Raw genomic sequence first — 14,890 nt, forward strand, 5'->3', positions numbered from 1 at the left:
AACTTCCTATATGTGACCATAGTTTAGAAGTAACATAGTTTTATACTTCCCTAAAGACTAGCTGTTTAATCAATTACACACTTGCCAACAGAATCCTTATGCAAGATTATGTAACTAATAAATAATACCCAGGCTCGTATTTTGTGTTATTTGTAGAGCCATGATTGCAGCTATAACATTTTAAAATTATACTTTTTTGCTAATCAATATATTTTTTTAACAAATTAAATTCTCTAATTGGAAGTACACATTTTTATAAAAGCCCCAGCTCTACTGAATATACCAGCACCAATCTATTCGTCATTTTAAGGACAATATTTACATAGAATTATTAAAATATGTATCTAGAAATAGGCATTCTTTATTTTTTTATAGAGCAATTCTTTAATGTTCATTTTTGCATATTATTTTTGACGTTAGTGAGTACATAATAGTAAGGAGGAAAACAAAGTATTAATGAAGAATTCCCCATAGCTACAGAGCACAGATGCCAAACATACATGTTTTCTTAATCCCATAGCAAATAGACAAAAGTGTGCTATATTTTAGTTAACATCCTCAGTATACCACAGATGTAATTTAAACAAATAAATGTATATTTCTCCTGTTAAGTGTAGTCAGTCCACGGGTCATCCATTACTTATGGGATTATAACTCCTCCCTAACAGGAAGTGCAAGAGGATCACCCAAGCAGAGCTGCTATATAGCTCCTCCCCTCTACGTCATACCCAGTCATTCTCTTGCACCTAACTAATAGATAGGACGTGTGAGAGGACTGTGGTTGTTAAACTTAGTTTTTATTTCTTCAATCAAAAGTTTGTTATTTTAAACAGCACCGGAGTGTGGTGTTTTTTCTCAGGCAGCATTAGAAGAAGAATCTACCTGAGTTTGTGTATGATCTTAGCGGACGTAACTAAGATCCATTTGCTGTTCTCGGCCATTCTGAGGAGCGAGGTAACTTCAGAACAGGGGACAGCGGGCAGGGTTCACCTGCAAGAGGTATGTTGCAGTATATTATTTTCTAAGGAAGGGGTTGGGGCAAACCAGATCTGGATCTCATGGCGTCTCGCCAGAACGCCAAGCTTCCTTGTTACGGGTCCAGGTCCAGGGACCCGGGAGCGGTTCTGATAGATGCTCTGACAGCACCTTGGGCCTTCAACATGGCTTATGTGTTTCCACCCTTCCCGATGCTTCCTCGATTGATTGCCAGGATCAAACAGGAGAGAGCATCGGTGATTCTAATAGCGCCTGCGTGGCCACGCAGGACCTGGTATGCAGATCTAGTGGACATGTCATCCTGTCCACCCTGGTCTCTGCCTCTGAGACAGGACCTTCTGATTCAGGGTCCTTTCAAACATCAAAATCTAATTTCTCTGAGGCTGACTGCATGGAGATTGAATGCTTGATTTTATCAAAGCGTGGATTTTCGGAGTCAGTAATTGATACCTTAATACAGGCGAGGAAGCCTGTTACCAGGAAAATTTACCATAAAATATGGCATAAATATTTGCATTGGTGCGAATCCAAGAGTTACTCATGGAGTAAGGTTAGGATTCCTAGGATATTGTCTTTTCTACAAGAAGGTTTAGAAAAGGGTTTATCTGCTAGTTCTTTAAAGGGACAGATCTCAGCTCTGTCCATCCTTTTACACAAACGTCTGTCAGAAGTTCCAGACGTTCAGGCTTTTTGTCAGGCTTTGGCCAGGATTAAGCCTGTGTTTAAGACTGTTGCTCCGCCGTGGAGCTTAAACTTAGTTCTTAACATTTTACAGGGGGTTCCGTTTGAACCCCTTCATTCCATTGATATCAAGCTGTTATCTTGGAAAGTTCTGTTTTTAATGGCTATTTCCTCGGCTCGAAGAGTCTCTGAGTTATCGGCCTTACATTGTGATTCTCCTTATCTGATTTTTCATTCAGACAAGGTAGTTCTGCGTACTAAACCTGGGTTCTTACCTAAGGTAGTCACTAACAGGAATATCAATCAAGAGATTGTTGTTCCATCATTGTGCCCTAACCCTTCTTCAAAGAAGGAACGACTTCTGCACAATCTGGACGTAGTCCGTGCCCTTAAATTTTATTTACAGGCAACTAAGGATATTCGCCAAACTTCTTCCCTGTTTGTCGTTTATTCTGGACAGAGGAGAGGTCAAAAAGCTTCTGCTACCTCTCTCTCTTTCTGGCTTCGTAGCATAATACGTTTAGCCTATGAGACTGCTGGACAGCAGCCTCCTGAAAGAATTACAGCTCATTCTACTAGAGCTGTGGCTTCCACTCGGGCCTTTAAGAATGAGGCCTCTGTTGAACAGATTTGCAAGGCTGCAACTTGGTCTTCACTTCACACTTTTTCCAAATTTTACAAATTTGACACTTTTGCTTCTTCGGAGGCTGTTTTTGGGAGAAAGGTTCTTCAGGCAGTGGTTCCTTCCGTGTAAAGATCCTGCCTGTCCCTCCCGTCATCCGTGTACTTTTAGCTTTGGTATTGGTATCCCATAAGTAATGGATGACCCGTGGACTGACTACACTTAACAGGAGAAAACAAAATTTATGCTTACCTGATAAATTCCTTTCTCCTGTAGTGTAGTCAGTCCACGGCCCCGCCCTGTTTTTTTATGGCAGGTCTAAATTTTAAATTAAACTCCAGTCACCACTGCACCCTATAGTTTCTCCTTTCTCGTTTGGTTTCGGTCGAATGACTGGGTATGACGTAGAGGGGAGGAGCTATATAGCAGCTCTGCTTGGGTGATCCTCTTGCACTTCCTGTTAGGGAGGAGTTATAATCCCATAAGTAATGGATGACCCGTGGACTGACTATACTACAGGAGAAAGGAATTTATCAGGTAAGCATAAATTTTGTTTTCTCTTGTAAAGGTGTATCCAGTCCACGGGTTCATCCATTACTTGTGGGATATTCTCCTTCCCAACAGGAAGTTGCAAGAGGACACCCACAGTAGAGCTGTCTATATAGCTCCTCCCCTAACTGCCACCCCCAGTCATTCTCTTGCAACTCTCGACAAGAAAGGAAGTATCAAGAGATATGTGGTGACAGTGTAGTTTTTACCTTCAATCAAGAGTTTATTTTTAAAAGGTACCGGCGTTGTACTGTTTTACTCTCAGGCAGAAATTAGCAGAAGAGTCTGTCTGGAGGTTTGATGATCTTAGCGGTTTGTAACTAAGGTCCATTGCTGTTCTCACACATAACTTAAGAGTATGGAAAGAAAACTTCAGTTAGGGGGACGGTTTGCAGATCACCTGCTTTGAGGTATGTTCAGTATATTTTTTCTAAAGAGATGATAAGGTCTAGAAAATGCTGACAGTGCCTGGTATATTTGAGGTAAGCCTGATACAGTGATTTAACGACTGGGATCATGCTTACAAGATAAGGGTAATATTCATGTTATTTCTCATATTACTTAGTGTAAAAAAACGTTTGCATAACTTACAGAAATTTTTTTTTTCTCTGAGGGTGATAAATCTTTATTTTGGGGCCTAGTTTTCCACATGGCTTGTTAGATTACTCCTAGGAGTACTTTGCCCTCTGACATTGAGTACATGGTGGGAGGGGCCTGTTTTCGCGCACTTTATGCGCAGTTAATATTCAGACTGAGACATCCAGCTTCCCTAAAGGAGTCCTCTGGCATCTAGGACCACTATAGAGGGTTTTTTCCTGCAAAAATCGTGTTTAAGGGCAGGTAGGAGCCACAGCAAAGCTGTGGCAGTGTGTTTGACTGTTTTTTAACGGTTTTACCGTTTTTCTAATCCGGTTTGGGGCCTAAGGGGTTAATCATCCATTTGCAAGTGGGTGCAATGCTGCTTTGGTCTCTTATACACACTGTAAAAATTTCGTAGAGTTTACTACTTTTTATCACTGTTTTGCAGTTTATGTGGTAGTTTTTTTCTCTTAAAGGCACAGTACCGTTTTTGTCTAATTGCTTTTTCACATTTATTAAAGTGTTTTCCAAGCTTGCTGGTCTCATTACTAGTCTGTTAAACATGTCTGACATAGAGGAAACTCCTTGTTCATTATGTTTAGAAGCCATTGTGGAACCCCCTCTTAGAATGTGTACCAAATGCACTGACCTTTCTATAAGTTATAAAGACCATATTATGGCTTTTAAAGATTTATCACCAGAGGTTTCTCAGACTGACAAAAGGGAGGTTAAACCACCTAGCTCTCCCAATGTGTCAGAACCTATATCTCCCGCGCAAGTGAAGCCAAGTACATCTGGCGCGTCCAATGCGTTTACCTTACAAGACATGACGGCAGTTATGAATCATACCCTCACAGAGGTATTGTCCAAACTGCCAGGGTTACAAGGAAAGCGAGACAGCTCTGGGGCTAGAACAAATACAGAGCTTTCTGACGCTTTAGTAGCTATGTCTGATATACCCTCACAATGTACAGAAGCCAAAGCAGGAGAGCTTCTATCTGTGGGTGACATTTCTGATTCAGGGAAGGCGTTACTTCAGTCTGACTCTGAAATGACAGCATTTAAATTTAAGCTTGAACACCTCCGCTTGTTGCTCAGGGAGGTTTTAGCGACTCTGGATGACTGTGACACCATTGTAGTCCCAAAGAAATTGTGTAAAATGGACAAATACTTTGCAGTGCCTGTTTACACTGATGTTTTTCCAATCCCTAAGAGGGTTTCAGAAATTATTACGAAGGAATGGGATAGACCAGGTGTACCGTTCTCTCCCCCTCCTGCTTTTAAAAAGATGTTTCCCATAGATGCCACTACACGGGGCTCGTGGCAGACGGTCCCTAAGGTGGAGGGAGCAGTCTCTACCCTAGCTAAGCGTACAACTATCCCCGTCAAGGACAGTTGTGCTTTCCTAGATCCAATGGATAAAAAAATTAGAGGGTTTCCTTAAGAAAATCTTTATACAACAAGGTTTTATTCTCCAGCCTCTTGCATGCATTGCCCCAGTCACTGCTGCAGTGGCTTTCTGGTTCGAGTCTCTAGAGGAGGCTCTACAGGTGGAGACCCCGTTGGATGATATCCTAGACAGGCTTAAAGCTCTTAAGTTAGCCAATTCATTTATTTCTGACGCCGTTTTTCATTTAACAAAGCTAACGGCTAAGAATTCAGGTTTTGCCATTCAGGCGCGTAGGGCGCTATGGCTTAAGTCCTGGTCAGCTGACGTTACTTCAAAGTCTAAGCTTCTCAACATCCCCTTCAAAGGGCAGACCCTATTCGGGCCTGGACTGAAGGAGATCATTTCTGATATTACTGGAGGAAAAGGCCACGCCCTTCCCCAGGATAGGTCCAACAAATTAAGGACCAAACAGACTAATTTTCGTTCCTTTCGAAACTTTAAGAGTGGCGCAGCTTCAACTTCCTCTACTACAAATCAAGAGGGAACTTTTGCCCAGTCCAAGCCAGTCTGGAGACCTAACCAGACTTGGAACAAGGGAAAGCAGGCCAAAAAACCTGCTGCTGCCTCTAAGACAGCATGAAGGAGTAGCCCCCGATTCTGGACTGGATCTAGTTGGTGGCAGACTTTCTCTCTTCGCCCAGGCTTGGGCAAGAGATGTCCAGGATCCCTGGGCTCTGGAGATTGTTTCCCAGGGATATCTTCTGGATTTCAAAGCCTCATCTCCAAAGGGGAGATTTCATCTCTCACAATTATCTGCGTTCAAGACCTTCTGGTTATGGGAGTGATCCACCCAGTTCCAAGGGAGGAACAGGGGCAGGGATTCTATTCAAACCTGTTTATAGTTTCCACAAAAGAGGGAACTTTTAGACCAATCTTGGATCTCAAGATCCTAAACAAATTTCTCAGGGTCCCATCTTTCAAGATGGAGACTATTCGAACCATCCTACCTATGATCCAAGAGGGTCAATATATGACTGCCGTGGACTTAAAGGATGCTTATCTCCACATTCCAATACACAGAGATCATCATCGGTTTCTCAGATTTGTCTTCCATTACCAGTTTGTGGCTCTTCCCTTCGGGTTAGCCACAGCACCAAGAATCTTTACGAAGGTTCTAGGGTCCCTACTGGCGATTCTAAGGCCACGAGGCATAGCGTGGCTCCTTACCTAGACGAAATTCTGATACAAGCGTCGACTTTTCAAATCGCCAAGTCCCATACGGACATTGTTCTGGCATTCCTGAGGTCTCACGGGTGGAAGGTGAACGAAGGAAAGAGTTCTCTCTCCCCTCTCACAATAGTTTCCTTCCTAGGAACTCTGATAGATTCAGTAGAAATGAAGATTTTTCTGACAGAGGTCAGGTTGTCAAAGCTTCTAACTTCCTGCCGTGCTCTTTATTCCACTTCTCGGCCGTCAGTGGCTCAGTGTATGGAAGTAATCGGCTTAATGGTAGCGGCAATGGACATAGTTCCGTTTGCCCGCCTACATCTCAGACCACTGCAACTTTGCATGCTCAATCAGTGGAATGGGGATTACACAGATTTGTCCCCTCTGCTAAATCTGGGTCAAGAGACCAGGGATTCTCTTCTCTGGTGGCTATCTCGGGTCCATCTGTCCAGGGGAATGAGTTTCCGTAGGCCAGAATGGACTATAGTGATGACAGATGTCAGCCTTCTGGGCTGGGGCGCAGTCTGGAACTCCCTGAAGGCTCAGTGTTCGTAGACTCAGGAGGAAACCCTCCTTCCGATAAACATTCTGGAACTAAGAGCGATATTCAATGCTCTTCAGGCTTGGCCTCAGCTAGCTGCGGTCAGGTTCATCAGATTTCAGTCGGACAACATCACGACTGTAGCCTACATCAACCATCAGAGGGGAACAAGGAGCCCCCTGGCAATGTTGGAGGTTTCAAAGATAATTCTATGGACAGAGGTTCACTCTTGCCATCTATCAGCTATCCATATCCCAGGAGTAGAGAACTAGGAGGCGGATTTCCTAAGTCGGCAGACTTTTCATCCGGGGGAGTGGGAGCTCCATCCGGAGGTATTTGCCCAGTTGATTCAACTATGGGGCAAACCAGAACTGGATCTTATGGCGTCTCGTCAGAACGCCAAGCTTCCTCGTTACGGGTCCAGGTCCAGGGATCCCAAGGCAGCGCTGATAGATGCTCTAGCAGCGCCCTGGTCCTTTAGCCTGGCTTATGTGTTTCCACCGTTTCCTCTGCTCCCTCGTCTGCTTGCCAAGATCAATCAGGAGAGAGCTTCGGTGATTTTGATAGCTCCTGCGTGGCCACGCAGGACTTGGTATGCAGATCTGGTGGACATGTCATCCTTTCCACCATGGACTCTGCCGCTAAGGCAGGACCTTCTACTTCAAGGTCCTTTCAAACATCCAAATCTAGTTTCTCTGCGTCTGACTGCTTGGAGACTGAACGCTTGATTCTATCAAAGCATGGTTTTTCTGAATCGGTCATTGATACCTTAATTCAGGCTCGAAAGCCTGTCACCAGGAAAATCTATCATAAGATATGGTGTAAATATCTTCATTGGTGTGAATCCAAGGGTTACTCATGGAGTAAAGTCAGGATTCCTAGAATTTTATCCTTTCTCCAAGAAGGATTGGAGAAGGGATTGTCAGCTAGTTCCTTAAAGGGACAGATTTCTGCTCTGTCTATTCTTTTGCACAAACGTCTGGCTGAGGTTCCAGATGTTCAGGCGTTTTGTCAGGCTTTAGTTAGAATCAAGCCTGTGTTTAAACCTATTGCTTCGCCATGGAGTTTAAATTTAGTTCTTAAAGTTCTTCAAGGGGTTCCGTTTGAACCTTTGCATTCCATAGATATTAAACTTTTATCTTGGAAAGTTCTGTTTTTAGTAGCTATCTCCTCGGCTCGAAGAGTTTCAGAGTTGTCTGCTTTACAGTGTGATTCACCTTATCTGATTTTCCATGCAGATAAGGTAGTTTTGCGTACCAAACCTGGGTTTCTTCCTAAGGTAGTATCTAATAAGAATATCAATCAGGAGATTGTTGTTCCTTCATTATGTCCTAATCCTTCCTCGAAGAATGAACGTCTTTTACACAATCTTTACGTGGTTCGTGCTTTAAAGTTTTATTTGCAAGCTACGAAGGATTTTCGTCAAACATCTGCTTTGTTTGTTGTCTACTCTGGACAGAGAGAGGAGAGGCCAAAAGGCTTCGGCAACTTCTCTTTCTTTTTGGCTGAGAAGCATAATCCGCTTAGCTTATGAGACTGCTGGCCAGCAGCCTCCTGAAAGAATTACAGCTCATTCCACTAGAGCAGTGGCTTCCACATGGGCTTTTAAAAATTAGGCCTCTGTTGAACAGATTTGTAAGGCGGCGACTTGGTCTTCGCTTCATACTTTTTCTAAATTCTACAAATTTGATTTCTTCTTTCTTTTGCTTCTTCGGAGGCTATTTTTGGGAGAAAGGTCTTACAGGCAGTGGTGTCTTCCGTTTAATTTCCTGCCTTGTCCCTCCCTTCATCCGTGTCCTAAAGCTTTGGTATTGGTATCCCACAAGTAATGGATGAACCCGTGGACTGGATACACCTTTACAAGAGAAAACAAAATTTATGCTTAGCTGATAAATTTATTTCTCTTGTGGTGTATCCAGTCCACGGCCCGCCCTGTCATTTTAAGGCAGGTGTTTTTTATTTTTAAACTACAGTCACCACTGCACCCTATAGTTTCTCCTTTTTTCTTGCTTGTCTTCGGTCGAATGACTGGGGGTGGCAGTTAGGGGAGGAGCTATATAGACAGCTCTGCTGTGGGTGACCTCTTGCAACTTCCTGTTGGGAAGGAGAATATCCCACAAGTAATGGATGAACCCGTGGACTGGATACACCACAAGAGAAATAAATTTATCAGGTAAGCATAAATTTAGTTTTTTTTTTCTTCTAATGGCAAGGAGAGTCCACAAATTCATCTATTACTGTTGGGAAATACACCTGGCCACCACGAGGAGGCAAAGACACCCCAGCCAAAGCATGAAGTAATCGCTCCTACTTTCCCTAGTTCCCCAGTAATTGTTTGCCTTTGTTTACCAAAGGAGGTAGGCAGAGAATGCGCTCTGAAAAAAATTGGAATTTAAGTTCCTTAATGGATTGTTTCCTGCAAGAAAGGGCTGGGAATGGTAGTAGCCATGTAATTATCTAGAGTGTTTGTGAAGGTTAGCTACTGGATATCAGAGGGAAGCTTCCCTGGCCTCTTTCCAGTTATTGCTGACTCCCCTCCTGGCAACCTGTGTAAGCTTACACTGCTTTCCTTTCTTTCCCAGGTCCCTGTCATTGGAAGGATGGTGCTGTCAGACCTGGTAGTGCTGTGTCTGCTCCACAGCAGAATACCTGGAGGGTAAGTCCTTTTTCTTTCATATAGGTGGCGAGAGTCCACAAGCTTTTACTAATGGGATATACATTCCTACCAGGAGGCGGCAAATTTTCCCAAACCTCAAATGCCTATAAATACCCTTCCCACCTCACACATACCTCGGTTTTAAAACTTTGCCTCCTTCGGAGGTGGTGAAGTATCATGTGCTTGATTCTTCAGTGAAAGGCGCTTCTAAGCATATTGAAGCCCAGTTCCTCTCTAAGTACAGTGTTTGTCTGAGGGATGTGAAGGAAGTATTGATAACACCATGTTTTCACCTACGGCAAATCTTTTCATGACGCTCTCTGTAAATTCGGTCGCAGGGATTCATCTTCTGCCTCTCTTTACCGATCAACATTATACTCTTATTGCCTCTGATGATATGTTTCAGTACTGGTTTTGCTGTCTGCTTTGTAAGTGGACGAGCGTCTGCATGCAGGTAAGTGTAAATATTTTATAGACACTCACAGCTATGGATGGGGCATTTATATTTAAGTTCTCTCTGTATAAAATTTGTATAGAGGCCCATGGGACAGGCAATATTCCCTTGTGTTTTATTTAAAACTATCGTTTACCTTAATAGATAAGAGGAGGAAATTTGGGCATGAAACAGGCCTAGCTGGGTAACAAATAAGAGCATGTGCACCACACCACGCCCCTTTTTATGTAGATGGTCGTGATAACATCATGATGTTGCGACGTTCTGTTTTTCCTGACAAAATCTCGGGTATTAAGCCTATCCCCATCGTTACAATTTTCCCGTCAAAATTGCAGGTATTTAAGCTCTGCCCATTTGTTCCGATTCCCCCCCTAAATTGCAGGTATTTAAGCTCCGCCCCTCTCTACAATATACCTTCAAATAGTAAGGGCCCCTTTTTTTTCCAAATAAACCCTCAATGTACCTGTAAAAGGGATTATTATATAATATAGAGGGGCAAACAACCGAAAGACCAATTTCTTTCCTAAGATATGGTGAGTCCACGGCTTGAGTAATTACTGTTGGAAATATCACTCCTGGCCAGCAGCAGGAGGCAAAGAGCACCACAGTTAAACTGTATTGTATCACTTCCTTACCCACAACCCCCAGTCATTCTCTTTGACTTCGGTGCATGAAGGAGGTGAAGTTTAGGTGTCTGAAGAAAAATTTTGATTTCATTTACAAGCAACTTTTGGGGTATAGCCGTATTCCACATCATTCCTTGCAGTCAGGTAGTGGTGGCTTTAAAGCAGTTAGGAACTTGTAAAGAGGTACTTACTTAGTTTTCCTAACAATTGGTGCCCTAGTTTAGAAAGCCAGAGTTGGCTACTCTGTTCTTTCTTTTTCAATGTTTCTGTGAAGAACTGTGTCTTCTCATACCTTGTAACTGTCTACATGCCAGACAGCGGAGCAGGTAAGTGCTTTTTCTTCCAGTTGGGGAGACCATGCACTTAATAAATTAAGACACTGCTTTTTTATTGGGACATAGATAATCCTGTTGTATGGGTTACACTGGGGCATGAAACAGGCACTGTAGCATGTGTGAGACTAACATTTAAACTCTATTAAAAAGAAAGGATAAAATGTTTTTATTAGGCTTTATTTTCTGACACCTATTTACTTGATAAAACAATACAAGTTTAAACTGCAAGTAATGCTGAATTCTCTTTTTCAGCTCCTTATTAATTTCCCCTTTGTTTTAAAATAAACTGATGCAACATTTTAAACTGGTTTGAAAAAATTGTTATTTCTGGTACTCAGTGTACCAGAAAGCTATTTTTAGTGCCTCTCTGTGTTGCAGCAGTAATTTGAGCTCGGCAGTTGCGGTCACATGACCGGCTTTACTTCATAATGTTTCAGAGAAAAAAAAGTTGCTTATTAAATATTTTTTCTTAACTTTTCTCACATAATTGTAGCTGGGGATCGATCCTAATTTGGGATAAGATTTAAAGTGATTTTTTTCCTTAGCTTATTTTAATTGAATATTAAAAATCTTTGAAACTTATCTGTACAAGTTTATTTACTGTTTCACAACATGTCTGATGTGGAGCAAGAGCCTGCTCTCATGAATTCATGCTTTTTATGTTTAGATGCACAAATTGCAGCTCCTATGCATTTTTGTTCTTCATGTGTCAAGAAAACCTTGAAAAATAAAGGTAAAATTTGAGCCTAATGTCTCTCAGGATGATGCTGTTAAAATAATAACTCTGCTTTCTCCTGCTACGTCCCAAGCCTCAATGTCGTCCCATGCAGTGCCCTGCGGTTCCTCTATAACTCCTAGTGGAGTTTATTTAAAAGCAGAAATTGCTGCCCAGGTATCTTCAGCGGCATTTGCTGCCATTCCTAGATTACAGGGAAAACGCAAGAGGAAATCTAGAAATTCAGAAAGTAAGGTGCCTGTCCTCAGTTCTGCTTCCCAAGTTGCCCTTTCTAATAAGTCTGATGATGAAGATACATCGGGACTTTCTGAGGGTGAAATCTCAGATTCGGACAGTATAATGCCTTCTTCTGAGACTGAGGTGGTATCCTTCAGATTTAAGCTTGAACACCTTTGTGTATTGTTAAAGGAGGTTTTATCTACTTTAGATGACTCCTATACCCCTGTCATTGTCACTCCTAAGAAATCTAGTAAACGTAATAGTTTTATGATGAACCTTCCACTTCTGAGGTTTTTCCTGTGCTGGACCGTGCTAGGTAAATTATCTCACAGGAATGGGAGTAACCAGGGGTGTCTCTTTCCCCATCTCCCATTTGTAAGAAAATGTTTCCTGTTGAGGACTCCATTAAAGACCCTTGGTATACTGTACCCAAAGTTGAAGGGGCCATTTCCACTCTGGCTAAGAGAACCACTATTCCTATTGAGGATAGCTGCTCTTTTAAGGATCCGATGGACAAGAAGCTGGAGGCTTATTTGAAAAAGATTTATGTTTATTAAGGTTTCCAATGGCAACCTGCGGTGTGTATTGCCACCCTGACTAGTGCGGCATCTTATTGGTTCGACGCCTTGTCTGATTCTCTTCAAGTAGAGACTTTCTTGGATGAAATTCAAGATAGGATTAAAGCTCTTAAGTTGGCCAATTCCTTTATTGCAGATGCCATTTTACAGGTTGTTAGACTAGGAGCTAAAACTTCTAGTTTTGCTGTCCTAGCCCGCAGGGCGTTATGGTTAAAAACCTGGTCTGCGGACATTTCCTCTAAAGTCAAGCTTCTGGCAATTCCTTACAAGGACAAAACCTTGTTTGGACCCGGTTTGGCAGAAATGATCTGTGATATTACGGGTGGAAAAGGGTCTTTTCTACCTAAAGATAAGAAGAAATGGCCTAAAGGACGTCGGAGTAATTTTCGTTCCTTTCGTAACTTCAGAAGAAAGCCTTCCCCTTCTTCTTCCAAGCAGGAACAATCCAAGTCTTCTTGGAGACCCAATCAGTCTTGGAACAAGAGGAAACAATCAAAGAAACCTGCAGCTGATTCTAAATCAGCATGAAGGGTTTGCCCCCTTATCCAGGATTGCATCAGGTGGGGGGCAGACTTCTCTCTAGCCTGGATATGAGATGTCCCAGATGCCTGGACTGTGGACATAGAATCCCAGGGTTACAAATTGGAATTCAAGACTTTTCCTACCAGAGGCAGATTCCTTCTCTCATGATTATCTGCAGACCAGATAAAGAGAGAGGTGTTCTTGAAATGTATACAACATCTTTCCTTCCTGGGTGTGATAGTTCCAGTGCAGGAACAGGGTCTCTGGTTTTACTACAACCTATATGTGGTTCCCAAAAAAGAGGGAACTTTCCATCCATTCTAGTCTTGAAGCGTCTAAACAAATTTCTCAAAGTTCCATCCTTCAAGATGGAGACTATACGCTCCATTCTTCCTTTAGTACAAGAGGGTCAGTTCATGACAACCATAGACCTAAAGGATGCGTATCTTCATGTTCCTATTCACAGGGACCATCACAGATTCCGGAGATTTGCCTTTCGTGACAAACATTTCCAGTTTGTGTCCCTTCCATTTGGTCTAGCTACGGGTCCCAGATGTTTTTCAAAGGTTCTGGGGGCTCTTTTGGCAGTGATCCGTTCTCATGGAATTGCTGTGGCACCCTACCTGGACGACATATTGGTTATGGTGCCATCTTTTCAACTAGCAAAATCTCACACACAGATATTGTGGTCTTTTCTTTGTTCCCACGGATGGGATGTGAATCTGGAAAAAAAGCTCTCTTTCCCCTGATACAAGAGTAGTGTTCTTAGGGACCATAATAGATTCTCTATTGATGAAGATATTTCTGACAAAAACAAAATCATTTTCTCTTGCTTCTCTTTTCAGGCTTCTGCTCTTTCTTCAGTGGCTCAATGTATGGAGGTAATCGGTCTAATGGTGGCTTCCATGGACATCATTCCTTTTGCTCGATTCCATTTGAGAGCTCTCCAGTTGTGCATGCTCAGACAATGGAATGGCGACCATGCGGATCTATCTCAGAGAATAGAGTTAGATCATGCATCAAGGGATTCTCTCCCATGGTGGATTTCTAAGGAACATCTGTCTCGGGGCACATGCTTTCGGAGACCACCTTGGGTGATCGTGACCACAGATGCCAGCCTGCTGGGCTGGGGAGCAGTCTGGAACTTGTTAAAAGCTCAGGTCCTTTGGACTCGGGAGGAGTCTGCTCTTCCCATCAACATCTTGGAGTTGAGGGTGATTTACAATGCTCTATTGGCTTGGCCTCAGTTGCCCCTCAGCCCAGTCTTATCAGGTTCCAGTCAGACAACATAATCTCTGTGGCTTACATCAATCACCAGGGAGGAACTCAGAGTTCCTTAACCATGAAGGAGGTTACTCTGATTCTTTAGTGGGCAGAGACCCACAATTGCTGTCTATCTGCCATCTACATTCCAGGAGTAGACAACTTGGAAGCGGATTTTCTGAGCAGACAGACTTTTCATCCCGGGAGTGGGAACTCCATCCGGAGGTGTTTTCCAGCTTAGTCCTCAAATGGGGGTGCCGGGGTTGGATCTGATGGCATCCCGTCAGAGCGCCAAGCTTCCAAGGTACGGTTTAAGGTCAACAGATCCGCAGGCCGTTCTGATAGATGCTCTGGCGGTTCCTTGGGATTTCAGGTTGGCATACCTATTTCCTCCGTTTGCTCTCCTTCTACGAGTCATTGCTCGTATCAAACAGGAGAGGGAATCAGTGATTATAAGGGGCCCTGCGTGGCCTCGCAGGATCTGGTTTGCAGACCTAGTGGAGATGTCTCTAGTGCAATAACGCTAATTCAAATGTAAACTTAATTGAAAATAAATAAAAAGAGAAACGAACAATAGCATAATAGCTTGTTCTATGGCTAGTTACCACCTAAGAAGCAGCCTCTTTTTGCTCAACATGTGCCTTTCACAGGTTGAGCGCTTCTCTCTTTTTATTTATGTTAATTGGAAATAAGCTTACCCTATATTTAGACTCAAGCAGTGACTACTTCAAATATATATATTGACGCGTTTCGTCCCCAAACCGGGCCTTTCTCAAGATGTTAACTGCTTGTAATAACATGGCTTAAATAGCCTATAATGACCAATCAGAATGTAGGCAGTTTCCCGCCTCAGATTGCCATTACATGTGTCATAAACACCCTATAATGCCCTTAGACAAAATGGAGACGTTCATGC

This window comes from Bombina bombina, chromosome 2 (assembly GCF_027579735.1).
Source record: "Bombina bombina isolate aBomBom1 chromosome 2, aBomBom1.pri, whole genome shotgun sequence".
In the NCBI taxonomy this organism is placed as follows: Eukaryota; Metazoa; Chordata; class Amphibia; order Anura; family Bombinatoridae; genus Bombina; species Bombina bombina.